Here is a 21,420-nt window from a genome sequence, read left to right as displayed (position 1 = left end):
ACTAAACCGGTTCAACTCCGATGGCGCGCGAATGTAGTTCAACGTAAACATTATTGGGGATTGAAACAATGCCTCCTTTACTAGATGCCCACCAGGTTGCTCGCTTTCCCATTGTAGCGGCGGTTCCCTTAGTTGAAGTTAGTTCAGCATAAATTCCGTGAGGCGGCGCTCGTTGCCTTTTTTGGGAGGAGAGAAAAGGGAGAGGGCCCAGAACCAAGCTTACCGGACAACACGGCAGGCATCTAGTAAAGGGGCATCCGTGCCACAGACCTCCCAGACCTGCCTACATACTTCCTACTTGCCAAATTCTCGGAAGCGCTGAACAGTTTCGGTTTCAGTTCTTTTTGAATTTATCTTTTACTCCATAACTAATTCCAAATAGGCAGAGAAAGCACAATAAAACAAAAGCTTTATTATTAGTATTTAAAATACCGAATAGCATTCTTTTTTTACTTTTGACCTTATTATATGTTCATTATATAAGGCACGGCCTTATAAGTATCGATATGTATCACTGTTGGTACGGTACGGCTTTATGACGTAGTCGTGGTTAGTTCGCGGGTTTCTTTTAAAAGAAACCCGCGAACTTGTAGATATTTGAGCTTATCAATCTTAAGTTGATCCTGCATTATTTGATAAAGCACCTTCAGCCTATATTTTTTCCTTCGTACCTCAAGAAGATCAAAGTTGCAATGCTGTAACATAAGCGTGACCGATTCCTTCCTTCGGTACGTCGAACAAATAAAACGCGCTGCCAGACTCTGTATCCTTTCCAGCTTCCTCTTAAGCATCACTTGATGGGGACTGGGGACTCCAAACAACGGCTGAATATTCTAGTATCGTCCTAATGAAGGCGGTGTATGCAATAAGTTTTACACTACGCAATGCACGTTCCAGTTTTTTTCTCAGAAAACATAACTTTTGATAGGTAGTCATGCAGACGTTATCTATATGTTAATTTTGCTTGTATTCCTGTATTCTCTTTGGCAAAACCACTTATCTGGGGAACTGATCATGATAAGTGCTCATGAGCCTTTTAAAAAACAGCCTTGAACCCTACTCGTGCACTGGTAAAATGTATAGATGCAGTGAAATTGAAACAAGGCAAAATAGCAAGCATGATGTGGTATTTGTCAGACAATTATGTCAGCAATTTTTGCATAAAACAATTTACTTAGAGCATACTAGCACTACAAAGCACCCATCTTTCTTGTTAGGCATACATTACCACAAGCTCTTTAAGGGTGGTCACAAATGCTGGCTTTAATGAAGAAATATAGAGGTTAAAAGCAGCCATGAAAATGTATTAAGAAATTATGCAATGCGTAGCATTTACTTAGTTAGGAGAGCCTCCAAAGTTGCCATAAGGCCTTGATAGCTGTGGATGAGGGAACAGTTGTAGCCCTATTTGGAGCATGAGAAATGAACATTAAGAACGAAACATAAGTAACAACTCGTTTAAAGCAATTATAAAATCTTTCTATACCTTAAAAAAGACAGTGAAATGAAATAAGTGTCACAATTTCCTTTTCTTTTTACTTGATTTAGGTTCAATATACTGATTTTAGTAACACAACAAAGCCGAGGGGTGAAGCACATAAGAAAAATGCTAGTCCGTTTTTATATTCTGCCTTCTCTACATTCAAAGTTCAGTAAAGTTAACTTAGAAAGCTATGGTGAAGCCATTGCTTCAGCCTGCATGGTGCATAACAGCAGCAATCGCCAGCCTAACTGCTTGGGTTTACAGTGCCTTATTTGTATTGTATACCTTTTAAGTGCTGAGCTATTGGAAGATTGATTAAGGTGACTAACATGCTGAACCAGTAGTTTACTGAGTAAAATACATGGAGAAGGGTGGAAAGATAAGACAGAGCACAGGGGATGTATTCCGTGTCCACTTAGTGGAAATGCCCATTTCATATGAGGACTACATATTTACTGGAAATCTCAAAATAATTACGTTAGTGCAGAATACCTTCCACTAGTTGTGACGTCCTTGAAAAAATGAAAATGTTTGAGTGAATGTACTTGTGTGGTGCATGAAGTTACATTAAAAAAAACCTCAGCAATGGAAATAAAATGCAAAGAGTAGTACTCGAAATTTATTGCCACCTCTTTAGGGCTAGATGAATTCAAATAATAATAATAAGCAAATGAAGATAGGGCATAAAATATAGATGTTTCGGCTCCCACATGAAAGCCTTGTTCACAAAGATTGTGAACAAAGCTCCAGTTGAACCAGCTCTTATTTTTCATTTTTATGGTTGGCATAAACTTTTAAACTACTTACCGTGCCTCTTTTGACCAAACCAGACATATATATATATATATATATATGTATATATATATATATTGTTTATTTATTTAACAATACTGTAGGTCTTTGCACAGGCCCAAACAGGAAGTTGATTGTAAAAATACACACGAGCATAGAAAAAAACAGGGAAAAAAAGGAAAAAAAATGAAAGCAAAAGAAAACTGCCATACAACAGCACTGGTACTTAACACAAGACACTTTCTTTGTTTCTCATGAATCAAGGAATAAAAAAAGGTGCTCAAAACAATTGCAATATTAGTTGTATAGCATTCTTGTGGTTATCGTGGATCTATAAAACACCACTATTCAGCACATTGAAATATTTACATTTGAAATCATAAGGCAGTATGCAATCACACATGCAATAGTGTCCAATCACTCAATCAACGCATTACCTTTAAACTACGCACTCAAATACTTTCATAAGCAACCAAAATATGGCTCCAATTTTGCGACAAAGCCATCCACAGAATCTGATTCTACAATTTCCTTTGGCAACGAATTCCAGATTTCAATTGCCTATGGGAAATATGAATATCTAAACGTGTCGCACTATATCGGATACTGCCTGATGTGTTTATTATGACAGGTTCTATTGGAGTGTCGGTGTGGTGGCGCACGTAATCTCGCTTATCTATATTAATGTCGCTTATCTATATTAATATATATGAAGCAAGAGATCCTGGCTTGTTTTTTCTTTACATTAGCAAATTAAATTAATCATATAATAGCAGACTTTACATAACTGAGCACACTAAAAGTCACTTGGCGAGCAAAACATGTACTTGTTTTTTTTAATATCCCAGCTTAATGTTTTAGCATGTGCAGTTTGGACGTGATTCTTGAGAAGCACTACATCTGCTACAAGTATATGAGGTATAATTACTTTTGTTTAAAAATAATCCTAATGTTCTTTGATAGCTGTCTTTCTTTTACTAGACAATACAAGCATGGTGCTTAATTTCAAGATAAGTATTCCTGATGTAACTGTATGCAGAGTGGTTTGAAAAGGAGAAAAGGAAAAGATAAGTACAGCGCCGTTACTGCCTCTCGTGCGAGGGCAACTGTATGCATCAGTGTTTGACTATTCGATACCATGTATTTGCCAACCTCCAATTATTTGCATTGAAGTAGTGAAGAGTTTGACGGCAGCCTGTCTGGTTTGGTCAAAAGAGGCACGGTAAGTAGTTTAAAATTTTATGCCAACCATAAAAATGAAAAATAAGAGCTGGTTCAACTGGAGCTTTGTTCACAATCTTTGTGAACAAGGCTTTCATGTAGGAGCCGAAACATTTATATTTTATGCCCGATCTTCATTTGCTTATTATTATTATTTGAATTCATCTAGCCCTAAAGAGGTGGCAATAAATTTCGAGTACTACTCTTTGCATTTTATTTCCATTGCTGAGGTTTTTTTTTCAATGTAACTTCATGCACCACACAAGTACATTCACTCAAACATTTTCATTTTTTCAAGGACGTCACAACTAGTGGAAGGTATTCCGCACTAACATAATTATTTTGAGATTTCCAGTAAATATGTAGTCCTCATATGAAATGAAGATATCAATGGGGCATGAAACCGTATCATTCATAGCTGACTCCTATATTCGTCAAAATAAATTGCTTTCTCATTCAAACTTGCTCTTTTTTTATTGCCCAATAATTCGGAAAATTGCATGGCCCCTTTCCGTGCAACAAAAATCGATCGGCGACTGTACTCATTTGCATAACAGATCGAACTTCAATACAACGAAATTTCTATATAACGAAGCGAATTGCCGATTTTACCTACTTTGTTATATCAAGGTTTAAGTGTATAACGAAATTTCCTGTTCTCTACACGGGGGTGGCAATGTGGGCTTCTTCGTTGGTCATCATGGAACGGCATGTAGTGTAGCGCAGCAAAAACAAGAACACAAGAAGAAATGAAACACGGACACAAGCGCCTAATTATGTCTGTGTTTTGTTTCTTCTTGTGTCCTTGTCTTCGTTGCATTACACTACATGCCATTCAATACTTTCACTGTCACATTCATGAGCACTGAAAACCTAGAATCAACTAATACCTTGCCTGATTTGCCATAATTAAAAAGAAAAACGTGCATATAGCAGGTCCAATTAAGTTCTGGTGCTTTTAAGAATGTTTAATCATTTCTTCCGTTAGGCAGAGTGCATGCTCAACTGCTACAATAAGTGTGAACGTAGGCAAAAATGACATTTTTGGCTCTTGCAACAATTTTATGGCATGTTGCATGATTTAATCAAGTGGTTTCAATTTGACATAGTTCTCGATTTAACAAAATAAAACCTCACATCCCCATAATATTTATTAACTAGACTTACTGTACTGTATAACCAAAGTACTGTATTACTATAAGCAGCTACAGCCACCACAAGTGGCAAGCAGAGTTGAAATGACATTACTTTAGTCGAAACACGCCGAGCGCCGCTGCTAAAGTACGCGCCACATGCATTGAGCAAGAAAAAATCTGCGGGAACCGCGGTACCACACCCAGTTATTCAAAGCAGCACATAAAAGTGCCGCGGACTCAGATTGGTTAGTAAATGCATTCGGAACCAGTCTTTCAATTACTCGATTAATATATCAGCCACACGCTCGCATAGCACGGCCATGTGGCAAACGCGGCCATGCGGACGCTTCACTATGCGTGGATTGGCTGGTTGCAATATTGGGGGGCTCTACGGGTGCATGTTTAAAGCACAGCATTTTTCGCCTATCGCCTGATCGTTGCAGGTGCTCCATGGCTGAGTGTATTGCATGGTACAGAATTGGCCCCAGTACCAAAAGTGCACAGGTAGGGCGGTCCGTGCAGACGAAGCGTGAACGCGAGCTCAACATAACCACGTCGTCATTATTCTGTAGCGATTATTCATGCGAAAGTGTCAAATGGCCCATTGAGCAAAAAAGCCGGCGTCTGTCGTCTCAGCGAAACGGCACCTCAAATCCCATTGGCTGCTACCACGTCACGAGCGCGCCTCGACAGAACAGAGCGGGTGAAAGGGTACACCTGCTGTCGCTATAGTGCACCAGGTGTTGCATGAGGGGAGAGGGCGTCGCCGCGACGCCACGTCATCCTTGCTCTCACAAGCCGCCGCCCGGTTCGTATCTCCCTCCTGGTCCACTGGGCTTAGCGGCTGCGCGTGCCTGCCGGCCTTGGTGGCCACTGCTGTTTCCTGGTCTCTGGTCATGCAACACGTCGGTGGCATGCGGTGTTGGCACCGCAGGCTGCTGCTGCTTGCTAGCTCGGGCCCAATGTAGCTCTAGGGTACATCACTCGCAGTGCAAAACTCGAAGGACTGCTCAGTGGCATTCAATTGGGCATTAATGCTTTCGCAATCACAACTCTGATAAGACATGCTTAGCTGTCCTCATATGTTTTTCTTTAGTTGCCAAGTGGACGCATCATTGTTCACCGTTCACAGTCTTCAATCTGTCGTCGTCATTGCATTGTCATTTCAAATTGGTTGTCGGATACTGCTGCCTTCACGCTGTGTAGTAGATACGCAGTCATTGCCATGCATGCACTCATCATCCCAAAGTCGTTATGCCTCAATCGTGATGACTCTAGAATTGTCATCTCATCGTCGATCATGCCATCGTTGTCACCGCATCAGCATCATACTGTTGTCGGCATTCGACAGATGCATTACACAGATTAGCATTCCCTTTTAAGCTTCTAGAAAAGAATGCACGTGGTGATCTACCGCAGTAATATTATGAGACACTTGGGCGGAACAATTGCTGGCCTCAATCGCCAAGCCTCCCTGCCACATCATTTATTTCAATCTCCACAATAATCCTAAATTGTGTCACAAAACTTCTACAACAAATGTCAACATGGTTGACATAAGACCTTGTCTGTCATGAAAAACACAACTGTATTGTCATGTTCACTAACTTGATCTCCTTTATTGAACTTAGTTCTTGTGTTGAATGGATGCTTTTAGCATTTTAAATTCTGCTACTTTGTGCCACTGCCTCCTTCTCCTGAATAAGCTAACTTAATATTGATCCACATGCAATTACTAAAATTCACGGAATGCTTTTTTCATGACCAAACACAATTTGTATGTTAACAACTCCAATTCACAAATCTGTCTTTTGTCACTTCTGGCATGCCACAATGCTGAGTGTTTAGGCCCTTGATTTTTCTCATTTTAGATCTCGCAAACAACTTAATGTAGAAAACTAAACTTTCTATTGATGACTGTGTGTTTTGGTGTGAAACAACCAAACTCTGGCAGGTCCGTTTCTGTTCAAACAAACTAAACAAATGGCCCACTGAGCAAAAAAGCCAGCGTCTGTCATCTCAGCGAAATGGAACCTCAAATCCCATTGGTTGTGACCACGTTGTGACCGTACCTCTACGGAGCAGAGCGGACGAAAAGGTACATCTGCTGTCGCTCCAGCGCGCCAGGTGTTGCGTGAGGGGAGAGGGCGCCACCGCAACGCCATGTCATCCTTGCTCTTGCAAGCCGGCGCCCAGTCCATATCAACCCCCCCCACGTGCCCACTGGGGCAATGTCTCCACTAATGTCTCTTCGGAGTGCCATCACTAGTTAAAAACCTAACATCAGTACCCTAGCAAAAAGCTGATAAAAATTTCTACAAGTCTCTTAGGAATATGTATAGGTTGTACGGGTCCTTCTAAGAGTGATATATATTCCTATCTGACCCATATAACTCTTTACCAGACTGGTAGGCAGCAGATAAATCTCACTGTGCTGCCTACAAGACCAAATAGCATGATGTATCAGTCTTTTAAACCCAGATAAAGATCATCATACGACATACAGAAATCTAATTGAGGCACTGATAAAGCATGTTAGAAATAGCACACATGCCGGTGCCCACACGACTGAAGAGCTGTTTTTAAAATGAACTGAATATACAACCCCGAACGCATTCCGTGCCACGTGAACAGATTAACAAACACAGTTCGGATATTAGAGTATCAAATAAAAATGAAGTGTGTAAACTGTGTAATTATCAAAACTTTTTACTGCTTGTATGCAGATATATTATCCTAAACATGTTTCAACATAAATTAAAGCACACAGCAGCGTTACTTAGTCTGTGAAACTACATTGGGGAAGTTGCATGAGAAAAGTATCAATCCATCTTTGTAGCAGGTGTGCTCCAGTTCTTTTAATACAAAATTATATACGTTTACAAATTTCGCGAGACGGATGTGCAACATTTAATGCACATCCAAAACAGGATTACTGTCATCATCATCATCATTGTCATCATCATTATATTTATGTCCACTGCAGGACGAAAGCCTCTCCCTGCGATCTCTAATTACCTCTGTCCTGCACCAACCGATTCCAACTAGCATCCGCAAATTTCCTAATTTAGGCGCACCACCTAGACTTGTGCCATCCTCTACTGCACTTCCCTTCTCTTGGTACCCATTCTGGCACCCTAATGGTCCAACGGTTATCTAATCTGCGCATTACATCACCTACCCAGCGCCATTTTTTTCTCTTAATGTCTATTGGAATATCATCTATACCCGTTTGCTCTCTTATCCAAACTGCTCTCTTTCTGTCTCTTAAAGTTATACTTAGCATTCTTCGTTCCATCACTCTTTGCACGGTCCTTAACTTGTTCTAAAGCTTCCTTGTCAGTCTCCAAATCTCTGCGCCATATGTCAGCACCCGTAAAATGCACTGATTGCATGCTTTCCTTTTCAATATGATAATGGTAAGCTCCCAGTCAGGAGCTCACAATGTCTGCTGTATGCGATCCAACCCATTTTTATTCTTCTGTGAATTTCCTTTTCATGGTCAGGGTTTCCTGTGATTAGTTGACCTGGGTAGACGTACACCTTCACAGACTCCAGAGGCTGACTAGCAATCTTGAACTCTTGTTTATTTGCCTGGTTATTTATCATTATCTTTGTCTTCTGCATATTAATCTTCAGCCCCACTTTTACACTCTCCCTGTTAAGGTCCTCAATCATTTGTTGTAACTCGTCTGCAGTGTTGCTGAATAGAACAATGTCATGTTGCTGCAATGTTGCTGCAATGCTGAGGTGTTCTGAGGTGTTGCTGAGGTGTTCGCCGTCGATCCCTACTCCTAAACCTTCCCAGTTTAATAGCTTGAATACTTCCAAGCACACAGTGAATAGCGTTGGAGAGATTGTGTCTTCTTGTCTGACTCCTTTCTTCATAGGTATCTTCCTACTGTTGTAGTAAAGTTTATTTACAAAAGCAAAACAAAGCACTTTCAAGACTGTGGATGCTAACTGCATGTAGCTCTAACATGTCAGGCTGAGTTTGTGAATGCCATAAATTAGACACTACCAACGTGATTTCATTAAAGCTACTTTCTGGACTAGTTGGTGCACACTTGATTTGAAAATTATAACAATGCTGATGCATCCATCCACAAAGGAACAAGGACAAGACACAAGCAACATGACTACAAACATGACTAGGGTTTATTTTACACTCCATTATCTAAAGAATAAGCAAGCAACTTTAGCCACATTTAAACAAATACATAAGAGGAAGAACACAGACTGAAGTACCAACTTCACCATGCCCATTTGTGCTCACAGATGCTGTACAGAACACTAGGTCTAATTGGCACATGCTTTTATAATATTACAACTTCATATGAAGCTATTTTCTTTAGGCTATGCACTTTTGCATTCATCCCAAAAGTGTTGTGATATGTGACAGCTAGAACACAAGTGAGCTTGTGCAAAAAGAACAAACTGGCATGGCACATTGACAAGAAGCAAGGAAACAGGACAAGCATCGCTATTGGTACAAGATCTACAGCAATATATCAGAACATGACAATACAGTAATATTATTTAAGCAAAAGTGAGTACAGATCTGAGAACTTATTTAAGTAAAAACATGGATTTACCATTTTTAAAACCACATATTCATGAACAAAAACAGCTAAACATCAGTGCACATATTGCAAAATCAGAAGACACAATTCTTCTCTGAGTGCTAGTTCAACCACCACACGTCAAAATGTGTAAAAGTAGTTTAACCTGTGTAGCCTTCAGCACACGACAGCAAAGAAGACTATCAGAACAGGCTTCATATATAGTGTTTGAAGTCTTTGATTCAAACCGTAATACACTGTTGAAATAAAATTTCAGAGTTTGCTTGTTTCATTCAGAAAAAAGATAGTGTCTTAGTCATTAACGAGATCACCAAACACTATAAATTGGGAAGGGCCCATTTCCCCCCGGCACACTCCTCGTTAAATAGACAGCAAGCGACGGCATGGCGCCTCTTACAAACAGATACATATCCGAACCCGGTGGCCTACCACCGCTACTATCCGGACCTTTACACGGATAGATGTAGATTCTGTGAAGAAAGGGCGGACCTACAACACATGGTATGGGCTTGTCCTCGTACACCCATACAGAATAAAATAATTAAAACCAGAGAGCAGTGGGAGACCGCGTTGCTCAGCTGTGCACCGGAAGACCAACGCAAGGCAATCCAGCAGGCCGAAGATGCCGCCAGGGCCCAAGGGCTCGAGGCCGTCATTTAGGTAGAGGCCTAGGTCTCAAATCTGCTGTGCACAAATAAAGTTTATTCCTCCTCCTCCTCTTAGTCATGCCGCCACAGTTAACGGATAAACTTGCACCAGCTACATTGAGTCAAAGGAGAAAATAAAGTGAGGAAGACAGATGCATGGTGTGAAAATGATGCTGTTGTATCAAGTAGCATAACTGCTCACTTAACATTCAGCTGCTTTCCATGCCTCTGCATACAGACTGAGAAGCTTTACCTCTTCACCATCTGTTAGTGAAGCACTGTTTGTTCACTGTGATCACCCACTCAAGGCAGTCCCTTGGTTAAGTAGGCCCTTCGCTACATGTAAGGACACCAATTCGAAACTGTGCATAAGTCCTGTAAAATATTGTCATGTTTTGGCTACTGCGACTGTTCATCAGCAGCTGCATCACTACTGCCAACATTCAGACCATGACCCCAAGCACTTAAGGGAACAGGGTAGGCAAAGTTTCCGAAAAAAAAAAATCGATTTTTTTGTTTTTGTGTAATTTAAAATCTCTATTTTTTCCTTAACATGGCGCAGCGTTTCATTTGCGCGCACGCGAAATATTTATCTCAATATCAAGAGTTTTCGAAGCCTAGGCAGCATCCAGCAACGCCCCCTTTGACACATGCACGGGATCTGTGCCTCTCCTACACTGAAAAAAAAAAAACTTTTTTTTCACCGCCTATTTTTTGTCACGTTTAGCGGAATGGCTGTCACTCATCTGGCAACAGTTACAACCTAGCTAGCATATTTCACTTAGCCAAACGAATCCTAAGACGCAGCTGAATTACTCGCAACGCGCGGCGCATAGAGTTAGTAGAAAAACTCTAGAGGAAAAGCTGGGCCGGAAAAGTGGGAACCTCTAGGGCGCCGCCCTGTTGCTACTGGTCAATGTGGCCAGCGCAATTACTATTGAAAGGGCTGAAAACAAGTACAGGTCACCTAATGCTTTGTCATCTAAAAACGCATACCTGATGGCTTTATGAAGGTGGAACGTTATATTAAATTTACAGAAAGCGATCGCTAAGTCCATGACTTATGTAAATCACGATGTACGCATTCATGCAATAAAGGATGACACGAATTTCGGTTTCGAATCTGTTTTTTCGCGCGTCGACATCGGACGCTATGACACACTCGTTCGTGCCTTATGTGCCACCGAAGCCCCGAAGTGCTCTGGCATATACCTTCACATGTAAGTAAACGAATGTATCTCCTTGTTGAGAGTGTCACGCGAGTAGGCAGCTCTTGTGGTGCATAACAATCGTTTGAGAAGCGTCACATTAGTGCATTTTTATGCATGCGGAGCGGTGTTTTTATTTGCAGGTTTCCCTTCAGTAGGAAATTGCTGGACAGGCAGACCAGCGCACCGGAATTGTACTGGCGAAGCCACAAGCAACTCAAAGAATCTGTTTAATTGTTGCACTTTGAACAATCATGCTTCTACAAAGGCCACAGCAGAAAAACAGCCTGATGCCGAATATTTCTGTGCCACGAAGTAATCAAGAGGCGAGTGCCTATAATGCGGACGAAATCGAGTGCATCGAGACTTAGAACGACAGAAAGCTGAGCTAGTTGGTAAGGATTCATTATGCAAAACAGAGGTGAGGCGTGCAGACAGGACACAAGAGTAGAGAAGTGGGCGGCGCTTGTGTTGTTTGCTTGTAAATACTCTACTCTCGTGTCCTGTCTGCACGCCTCACCTCCGTTTTGCATAACGAGTGCATCAACCCACATATTGATAGCGTAGGCGTTTTATTAACTGTGTAATGTTTCCAACACTTCCTTGCATGCCATTTCATGTGGAATATATTTTCTGGTCACAAATGTGTGCAGCGAATCTATTTGCATGATCGACTGCGCGCCTGTGGGACCATTCACTTGCACTTGATGCTGAGTCTTTTACATGTATCCATAAACTGCAGATATGCACATCAGGCCCCTGCGAGCATTTTCAAAATTCAATTATTTTAGACAACAGGCACATATGCAATACTGACATAATCCCGAATACCACACGTTTCCCTTTTATGCAGATATGCAATGGCAAGCCCTTCCATGTGTTCCAAAAGTAAAATTTAAGCTCTAAATTAAAGAAGATATTTCTAGTCAGAAACAAGCAAAAATGGTGACTGCAGAGTATCAGAAGCCCAAGGTACAGAAATTGTGAGAAGTGTCGAATGATTTTAAGGAAAGAGTCGTATTTGAAAATGCAAGACTCTTTAGTGGAGGTCAAGCAAGTCAATATAGGTAGAATACTCTGCAAAATTATGCGAGTGAGGGGATGTCAAACAATGGGTCAGGAAATGCATTGTTTTTCTGCAAAACAAAAGCTGATTGCCATTACATAAGTCACTTTAGCATCATGATAAATTCAGAAATAAACCAAAAAACAAGACACGCAAAAATAAAAAAAAAACATTTAATGATGCTCTCTCCACACAGATAAATAAAAACAAACACATCACATCTAATGTGGACATATCAGATGCCTTGTGAAACACTAAAGGAACAATTCAGTTTCGAGCTATGGCACTTGCCACATAGATGTGGGGGGGCCTTGCACCAATAGTGATAGTTACCACTGCATTTAGAAATTGAAAGCATTCGTGCAGACAAGGATGATTCTTTCTATTCTTGGCTACCACTTCAAATGCCTCCACCAAGTGTTACAATGCTGCACGCAGCCATACTAAGGATCTCGCAGCAACACCTGCAGGTAAAAAGCAGAAGCAGTCAAAGTGCTGGTGTGTTCTGGACACTATGTTTGAAAACATTTAGGCAAGAAGAGTGCAAGAAGCAGACATAACAACTGCATTTATTTCCATAATTCCCCATTTAAATGGCCTTTTCTTTTTGCTTAGACAATGCCTACGCCTAGCCACAGCAGCTCCCTCATACAGACTCCGCAAGCCAAGAGGCCGTGGAGCCAAATGCAGGTAAGAGGCAATAAGCAATAGCACTGGTATTGACATTCATCTAATTTCTTTTTATTTCGTTTAGGCAGCCAGCACACCTCGAACAGCCACCTTGACTGCGGGTGTGTCACCCTAGTCGCCAAGGAAACATTTGAGGGAAAGTGACAGGCAATGTGAACAGCCACTTCTCCATGTAAACAATACTCTTTCTCTCGGATGACTCCTACGCCTCGCCACGCCAGCACACTTGTGCACAAAGATGCCGCAGAGGCACGTGCAGGTCAGAGGCAAGAAGCAGTGGCACTGGTGTCGACTTTTACCCAATTTCTTTTTCTTACACTGAGGCAGCCAGCACACCTCGAACAGCCACCTTGACTGCGGGTGTGTCAGTAGATTCCTGTTGTACACATGCTCATAATAAACTTCAGTAAACTTGAACTTCATAATAAACTTGAAGGCAAATGGGACATTGATGCATTGTATTTTTTAACATTTATTGTACACATACAATATATGTTATACTTTGCAGTGCTACAGAGCGTATTTTGAAGCTTCCCCCTATATTTTGCACCTTTAATTACGTATGTGTTGTGTGGCCCTCAATGCAGTTCACGTTGTAGCAGCTGCTTTGTCTGTATCACACATTGGCTTAAGCTCGTGATATCCACATACTTCTCTCACATATACAAAATAAAGTTCTATGTAGTCCTCAAGTGTTACAACAAAATATGAAAGTAAACAATCTGATCGTGGAATTGTGTTTATTACAGTGATTCCTATGACAGTTACTGACAAGTTGACAACTTGAACTGGTCAATCGGTCCATAGCCTCCTCTATTTTTCAAAAATAAAGGAGGCTATGATCCGTCATGGCAAGGAATTGTATGTATACATAAAAAAGGGGGTATGCGTGTGTGTTTGTAGTGGGGGTATAGGATTAGGGCGGTACGAAAAAATGTACCAACACCGTCCTCTAGACCCATTCCGTTAAGGTACCGTAACAAAGCGTATTATGCATAAAGTTCGTACAATGAACTCTGATATTACTACACACGCCAGGCGACGCGAGCTACATTTGTCATGAGGCATTCGCCCTCCATATTATTTTGGTTAATCTTGCTCCCTGCACCGAGGCAAAAGAAAGATCATGGGCGCGGGTGCCTTTAAAGTATCTCGACCTTGCGAGGCACTGCTGCGCGTGCCAGGGGAGCTGTCCGTGCGAACACTCCCTGGCACACACCTGCCTCGGCGGCACCAACCTATGTAACGTTCTGCTTCGAGCTTTGATCCCCCCACTGTCCCTTGGGTGCCCTGCAGTTCCTGCACCGCCTGCTTTATTATAATCTCAGGCGCTCTCCTGAGACTTCCGTTTGTCGGTTACATGTGCCCTACAGCTGTGTCAGTACTTAAAATGAAAAAACCCGATCTATCGTCGCGACGATAGATCGCGAAAGCGGCTTTTGCAACATACCGCGCACGTGCGAAGAGAATTACGGAACACCAACGAGGAATCTGACCACAGCTTCGAGCTCGTAACCTCGTCGAGTGACACTCCTGCAACAGGCGTGACCGCTGAAAACCGCATACCGCCGGAAACTTCAACAGGATCATCCCTCGGTTGCATAACTGCCACCTGTACGGCCAACATGGACCACACCCACACCGTCCCGCAACACAGAATAAAGAACCAACTTATAAAACCCAAACACACACCTGCTGCACGCACACATCACGACTGCACAAGCGAGACGCCATGCTGCTACGCTGCTACTGTTGCCGGATTAAAACTGACTAGTGTCACCAAGTCTAGCAAGCGTCTCAGGAGCTGGCAACGTCGGCGCGTAGCAACATGGCGGCGCTCTTGAGGTTCCCGATTTTAATGCATGGGCCCTATGGGTAGCTTGTCCTCTAGAGTCAGTATAGTAACTCTATGGCGCGGCGTTTATGGTTCTATGGTTTTGCATGGCCCCGTACACTCTCAAGTTCAACAAATGGCCACAGAGGGCGAAAAAATCGGCCGCGCGCTGCTGCTAACAAAACCACCATAGTAGAATCACTTCGGGATGCTTGCGTTAGTTTGAACACTTTCCGCTAGAGGCGCCGTAAAAAGCGCAATTTTATCCTACGAACTTTCTCTTACAATTACAGAAGCATTTTTATTACATAAAAAAGAGGGCGAAATTATCATTGCCAATAGATATTGTACTCTTTGTAAGTAACTTTGTTTGTCACTATAAACGCAAATAGCGTTCAGCATCATCGATCTTTCGCGTGACCTCTGGCGTGGATTTAAAATTTTACCGGTATTTTCGAGTGCATGGCGGCACGGATTCATTCGTTCGTGCACTCAGACTGGTTCCTTCTTTTTTGCTAAAACTATTGCGCTTCGATGTCTCGCGTTACTTAACCTGGGGTGAAGTGACGTGTTTGCAAGCGGACATGTAATCCCGAAAGTTGGGTATCGGTCGTGAGCCATTCGGAACACGTCTGTATCGAAACGGGAGCTGGATTCTGGTGCGGCTGACAACGACAATAACGGTGAGTCGTTTAACACCGCTGCTTGAATCGTTATATAATATTCGTCTCATTAACTTACAGGCGGAAACAAGTTAACGAACTAGATCCTGCTCAACATATGGATGTTGAGATCCTCCGTTGCTGTTTCCTAAATAAACCGTTACTTGCGAGGCTGTCGTTATACACACACAATCGGGAAAGAAAGAGCGATATCGGAACGCGCGTCTCATTTTTCATCTTATTGTAGCCGTGGCCATAGGTGACTGGGTAGCCTTAATAATATACACATAAAACTTTTTTTCGAGTCCGCCGGCAACTTCTTTCGTCCACAAAACCGAATAATTCTTTGGTAAAATGATGTGAATGTACACAATTTAATGTATTAAACAGTTGCAAGCCTGATAATTCACTCATATTTCGTATTTGTTGGTTCCAAATGTTCTTGCTGTTCAGTTTGGTTTACCGTAGGGCATTTATTTTTGCAATAGTGAAGCGGTGCATCACGTCCGTGGAGAAAAATAATGCAGCAGTTCTAATAGCTTCATGACTTTCATGCATTTGCTTGTGGAGCCAGCAGTGTGATCTCTTCCAGTGTATAAATGAACGCACAAATGTTCTCATTTCTGATCTTAATAATACTTAAGCTGTTTACATGCATTGTATAGTTAGGCAGACATAAATTTATGGACAATAGCAGTATTTATTTGACGTGCGGCTTAAGCACCCTAGAACAGACAGGGTACATTTGCATGTGTTCTGTAGTCGCAAACCATTACAATATATATGTCACACCATTTTGCATTTCATATTGCAAAATTTTGCTTTTTCGATTTCTGATTCAGTCAAAATTTCTGTTCCAGACATGCAGCAATGAGGACGGCACCAGTATAAAGCAACACACTCCACGCACTAAACAGAAGCTGCTGCCTGCTACAAGGTCATTGTGTGGACGTTGGCTACTACTACAAGGTAAACAACACATGGTTCCGAAATAAATATGTTTCATATATGCTGTGTTGGCTTGCTGTTTGCAGCAGATATGAATGTCTGTTCATATTTATGGTTCAGTATAATTGGTTCGAACATAAAAGAAAACACACAAGAGTTTGGCTAATCTGTGCTGCATCTCATGTGTCACCGTTCTGCCCCAACAGAGTCCATGCCAAGCATATCTTGGTCATCACAGGAGCTCCTATCCACACCAACAGAAAGGGGCTGGAGCCGAATTTGCAAGGCTTTTACACCACGAACAAAGAGCATGCAGAAGAATTTGCACGAGATATCAAGTCTGCAGATCACTGTGTCAAGACTGAAAAGAGCTTCAGCTACCATTCCACCAGCATGGACAAATTGGCTGAGTCATCCAGGTAACTCAAAAAGGACTTTATAGAAATTCTTCGTCTTCAGATGCACCTGCAACTTCTTATCAAGCACGGACGACGCTGGCCAAAAGAGTTCCATCAGTTTGCCCTTAATCAGCTTCCTGGCCATGTCAATTCCATTTGTGCCAAGTGTAATTTTTCTTCTATAAATGCAAGCTTCTTCATTGCCCATTCTCGTTAGAGATCATTCATCCTCATCCAAACATAGAGGTCAACCGATTCTTCGCTGATACTTAATACCAGTCACTGTCTAGTACCATAACATATCTGTAGCAGTACCTTTTAGTGTATGTTGTCATGCACAATTCCTCTCCTGAAATAGCTGATGCAACATCGACATGTGTCTTGCATTAACCTACGCACCATTTGCTAGGCACCAGTTTACTTTTCTTGATGTTTTTGGCCTTCAATGCTTGTAGAGCAGAGTGGCTTCTCTCTTGAATGCAAGCTTTCTCATTTTCCATATTCCTAGTCTCGATGATTGCTCTTCTTCCTCGATAGCCTGGGTCTTTGCACAAGCTACACTGAATGATTGATTGCAGAATCTGGTTTTGCTGCCCCACTTGGTTGTGGTCGCCGTGTTACATTTCTAGGATGTGGGGGCCTGGTCAGTTGCATTGGTAACAGTCTCTCGAGGTAAGCATTTGCTCCTGCAGTCCGCACAGAGACATAGACTCCCAGTATACACGCACTGTAACTGATACTCCCGTTCGTTCTTTCTTGCCGCAGCCATAGGCAAATTGTACTTGTGGCCTGCCTCGGCCATGATTTGTTCAGAACGGAGACCAGCATATGTGCTTACATGGTCCGACGTGTTTGAAGTTGATAGCCACATGGGTGGAAAGGCCCACAAAAATGGCTGCCGAAGGTGATGCTCACGAAAACAACTTGTCCATATTGAGACAAAGTGGGACACCAAATGTGAGCCACACATTAGCGGCCCTCGACAGAAAAGAAACGTGCAGGTTGGAAAGGAGTTAACGCTAAAATGCCGGATAGTCCATTTCGATGTGTTGGTTGCGGCAGCAGATGCCTGCGTCACCTGATTGCTTCGCAATGGAAGTTGCTCATCTTCAACGGCAACTGTCGGTTAAAACAGGTGCAATGCTCTGTCCAATCTGTTTGTACTGCTGGCTGTCGCTCGTTACCAGACCACCACATGCGACAAAGGGAAGCATTATGCCTGTAAGTAGGCGGCTGAATGTATCCTAAGAGACCCATGTATGTGAATGCTCACTGTTGCTATATGGTTCGTAGCCAATGTATAATGTATTCTCTGAACCTCATGCATTGATTGATTGCTGCTTCACCCGCCGTGGTTGCTCAGTGGCTATTGTGTTGGGCTGCCGAGCTCGAGGTCGCGGGATCGAATCCCGGCAGCCGCAGCCGCATTTCAATGGGGGTGAAATGCGAAAACACCCACGTACTTAGATTTAGGTGCACGTTAAAGAACCCCAGGTGGTCGAAATTTCTGGAGTCCTCCACTACGGCGTGCCTCATAATCGGAAAGTGGTTTCCGCACGTTAAACCCCATAATTTAATTTTTTAAATTGCTGCTTGATTTCGCTGTCATCTTACTTGGTTACGGTCGCCGTGTTATGTTTTTCGAATATGGCAGCCAGGTCAGTTGCATTGGGAAGCAGTCTCTTGAAGTAAGCATTTGCTCCTCCAGCCCACACAGCGACAGTGGCTCCTAATTTACACACACCGTGATTCGTGCTCCCTGTTCAGCCTTTCCTGCTGCAGCCATGGACAAATTGTGCCTGTGGCCTTTCCCGGCTGCGATTAAGCACGAACGGAGACTAGCACATGTGCTTACATGGTCCGACGTGTATGAAGTTGGGTGGAAAGGCTCGCAAAAGTGGCTGATGAAGGTGATGCCCGCGAAAGCGACTTGTCCATATTGAGACAATGTGGGACACCAAGTGCGAGCCACACATTAGCGGCCCGCGAAAGAAAAGTAATGCGCAGGTTGGAAAGGAGTCAACGCTAAAATGCCGGTAGTCCACGTAGCTGTGTAGGCTGCAGCAGCAGATGCCTGCGTCACCCGATTGTTTCGCAATGCAAGTTGCTCATCATTAATGGCGGCTGTCCCTGCAAACAGATGGGACACACTGTCCAATTTGTTTCTGGTGCTGGTTGTCGCTCATTACCAGACCACCACATGCGACGAAAGCAAGCATTATGTCTGTAAGTAGGCGGCTGAATGTATCCTAAGAGACCCGTGTATGTGAGTGCTCACTGTTGTCATATGGTTCGTAGCCAATGTATAATGTATTGTCTGAACACTATGTGGTGAATGATTGCCGTTTATTTTTGCTGTTATCTCACTTGGTTACGGTCGCCGTGTTATACTTATCGGATGTAGCAGCCTGGTCAGTTGCATTGCAAAGCAGTCTCTCGAAGTAAGCATTTGCTCCTGCAATCTGCACAGCGACATGGACTCCCAATTTACACACCGTGATTCGTGCTCCCCGTTCAGCCTTTCCTGCTGCAGCCATGGGCAAATTGTGCCTGTTGCCTTTCTCGGCCGCGATTAAGTACGAACGGAGACCGGCATACGTCCTTACATGGTTCGACGTGTGTGAAGTTGGGTACAAAGGCCCGCAAAAGTGGCTGATGAAGGTGATGCCCACGAAAGCAACTTGTCCATATTGATACAATGTAGGACACCAAGTGCGAGCCACACATTAGCGGCCCGCGAAAGAAAAGTAACGTGCAGGTTGGAAAGGAGTTAAGGCTAAAATACCGAGTAGTCCATGTCGCTATGTTGGCTGCAGCAGCAGATGCCTGGTTCACCCGACTGCTTCGCAATGCAAGTTGCTCATCTTTAACGGCGACTGGCGCTGCAAACAGGCGGGACACTCTGTCCAATCTGCTTGCGCCGCTGGTTGTCGCTTGTTACTAGACCGCCATGTGCGACAACGGCGAGCCGTTTACGAGCTCGCGTCAAAGATTCCAGCGTATCTCAACATACACATTTTATTTCTACCATTGCACGAGAATGTACACTGCTTGTCTTCTGCCAATAAAGTCACACGTTCTGTTCACTCACTTGTGGCTTGTTTGTATGGGCGTCAGTAGAGGCTTTTTGGTCTCCTGGCAATTAGAACGCACCGGCTGCGCGGCAGCCGAGGTATCGAGGCGTGCCGCATAGCCGGCGGAGCGAATACGGCACGTACGAGCGGATACAAGCGTACACGACAGGCAAAAAGCGGCCATATTTGATAACGCTCTTAAAAAAAAAAAGATGCGCATTTCCACTTCCTGTTTTAGCAGCGTCATCTGGCGTCCACCTAGGTAAGTTCCATGCGCTGCCGCTGCTTATTTTCGAACCACTGCCAAAGGTACAGTTTCCCTTCTCTAAAGTTGTTCTTTATTATAAACTATGGTTTTGCTCATGCTTCAGTGTGTTTTAGCGGACAGTCGAATTTGTTTATACTTTGGTGCTGGTTATTTAGCGGTAATGCAATGACGAAGCCAAAGAAGTGCTTTAAAAACGTCTCTTCCACGGAAACCGGCATAAGTCGATCTCCAATGACGCCAATTGTCTGCAACACAATCCAGGAGCGGGTGCCGCGGCCACCACGTGCGCGTCTGCATCAAAGCATTCGTGCTCGGCTGAACGCTTGAAGCGGAACGCTGGTGTTTCAGCAGCTCTCAAAGCCTGAGCTTCTCCAGAAATGTCTCCATGGAAAAACTCAACGCGATGAGGCGTTCAACAACGTTGTATGGGAGCGCGCTCCGAAGAATGTCTTTCTTCGCCTCAAGACGCTGAAAATAGCGACAATGGATGCTGTGCTAACTTTTAATGACCGCAGCATTGCTCAAGCCGACATTTTGAGGTCATTCAGAGTTTCTCCAGAACGGTTCCCAGTCCAGTAGTTGCGTGAAGCTGACCGGCGGCGACTGCACTTTGCAGAGAGGGCTACACGTCTGGTCACTAAGGAGGCCCGGAAAACAAGGCAGCTAGAACAGAAAGGAAGTGTTGGCGATGGAGGGGACTACCAGGCTGTTGGCTATTGAAAAAATGCGCCAGAATTTGTTTCTATAGTCCTATATTGCAATAAAGCTCTTTCTTCCACTTCAAAGGCAATTTTCTCAAAACACCAAATTTTGCTGCATTTGACCCTTTTTTTCAAACACTACAAGCGCTAGGGAGATAATATTTTCCAGATATCGAGCAAACATTACAGACAGTCTACTGAACCACGATTAACAATATTGTAGGGGATTTTTGTTTACAGGCTATTTACTGCAGCTTCTGGCTCTAAAATTTGGTGGGTCCAGTAAAAAAAAGAAAACAAGAAAACTAATCTTCAAAAAAAGATTATCCTGGTTCAGTAACACTACCTAACATTGCTGATTATAATGCCACTAAGGTTAATGTTCTAACCCCAGCAGATCACGAGAAAAAGGGTAACGAACATAGCCTAAAATGCATAGCAAGAATAGGACCTACCCTGTCCCCTTAATCAACAAGAGTACAATAATGAAGAGTGGCAAATTGGGCCAGCTGGTTCATTAGGAAAACAAGAAGTTATCGCAGGACAAAATAAACACTCTAGAATTTTGATGGCTCTGGCTTGTTTAATATATTCAACATGATCTTGGCTTGTAGCGTGAAGGGAACGCGGACACAGAAAGGAAAAAGCCGCGTTCCCTTCGCGCTACAAGCCAAGATCATGTTACCGTACCAGCTCGCCCAACTGTCTA

The 21,420-nt window shown here is 43.1% G+C and overlaps 1 protein-coding gene and 3 long non-coding RNA genes across 5 annotated transcripts in view; 2 read left to right on the top strand and 2 right to left on the bottom strand.

Annotated features, from left to right (window-relative positions):
- The window catches only part of LOC135901568 (uncharacterized), a 1,085,637-nt gene that overhangs the window by 921,920 nt on the left and 142,297 nt on the right, over positions 1-21,420 (bottom strand). The window lies entirely within an intron of this gene.
- Positions 8,769-14,567, bottom strand: LOC135901213 (uncharacterized). Of its 2 annotated transcripts, none has more exons than XR_011511109.1 (2): positions 14,519-14,567; positions 8,769-12,600 (listed from the first exon to the last, which is right to left on the bottom strand). It is a non-coding gene; the product is annotated as an uncharacterized lncRNA (long non-coding RNA). The 2 variants fall into 2 exon arrangements; XR_011511110.1 differs by lacking the exon at positions 14,519-14,567 and adding an exon at positions 14,277-14,510.
- On the top strand, positions 12,600-13,272 carry LOC139054305 (uncharacterized). The gene is made up of 2 exons (XR_011511108.1): positions 12,600-12,826; positions 12,891-13,272. It is a non-coding gene; the product is annotated as an uncharacterized lncRNA (long non-coding RNA).
- On the top strand, positions 15,130-19,727 carry LOC135901265 (uncharacterized). Its single transcript, XR_010564064.2, has 3 exons — positions 15,130-15,343; positions 16,183-16,291; positions 16,477-19,727. It is a non-coding gene; the product is annotated as an uncharacterized lncRNA (long non-coding RNA).

The sequence above is a fragment of the Dermacentor albipictus genome, chromosome 1 (genome assembly GCF_038994185.2).
Source record: "Dermacentor albipictus isolate Rhodes 1998 colony chromosome 1, USDA_Dalb.pri_finalv2, whole genome shotgun sequence".
Taxonomy (NCBI): Eukaryota; Metazoa; Arthropoda; class Arachnida; order Ixodida; family Ixodidae; genus Dermacentor; species Dermacentor albipictus.
Note: the sequence above shows the minus strand (reverse complement) of the source record. Positions and strands in the feature narration are given on the sequence as shown.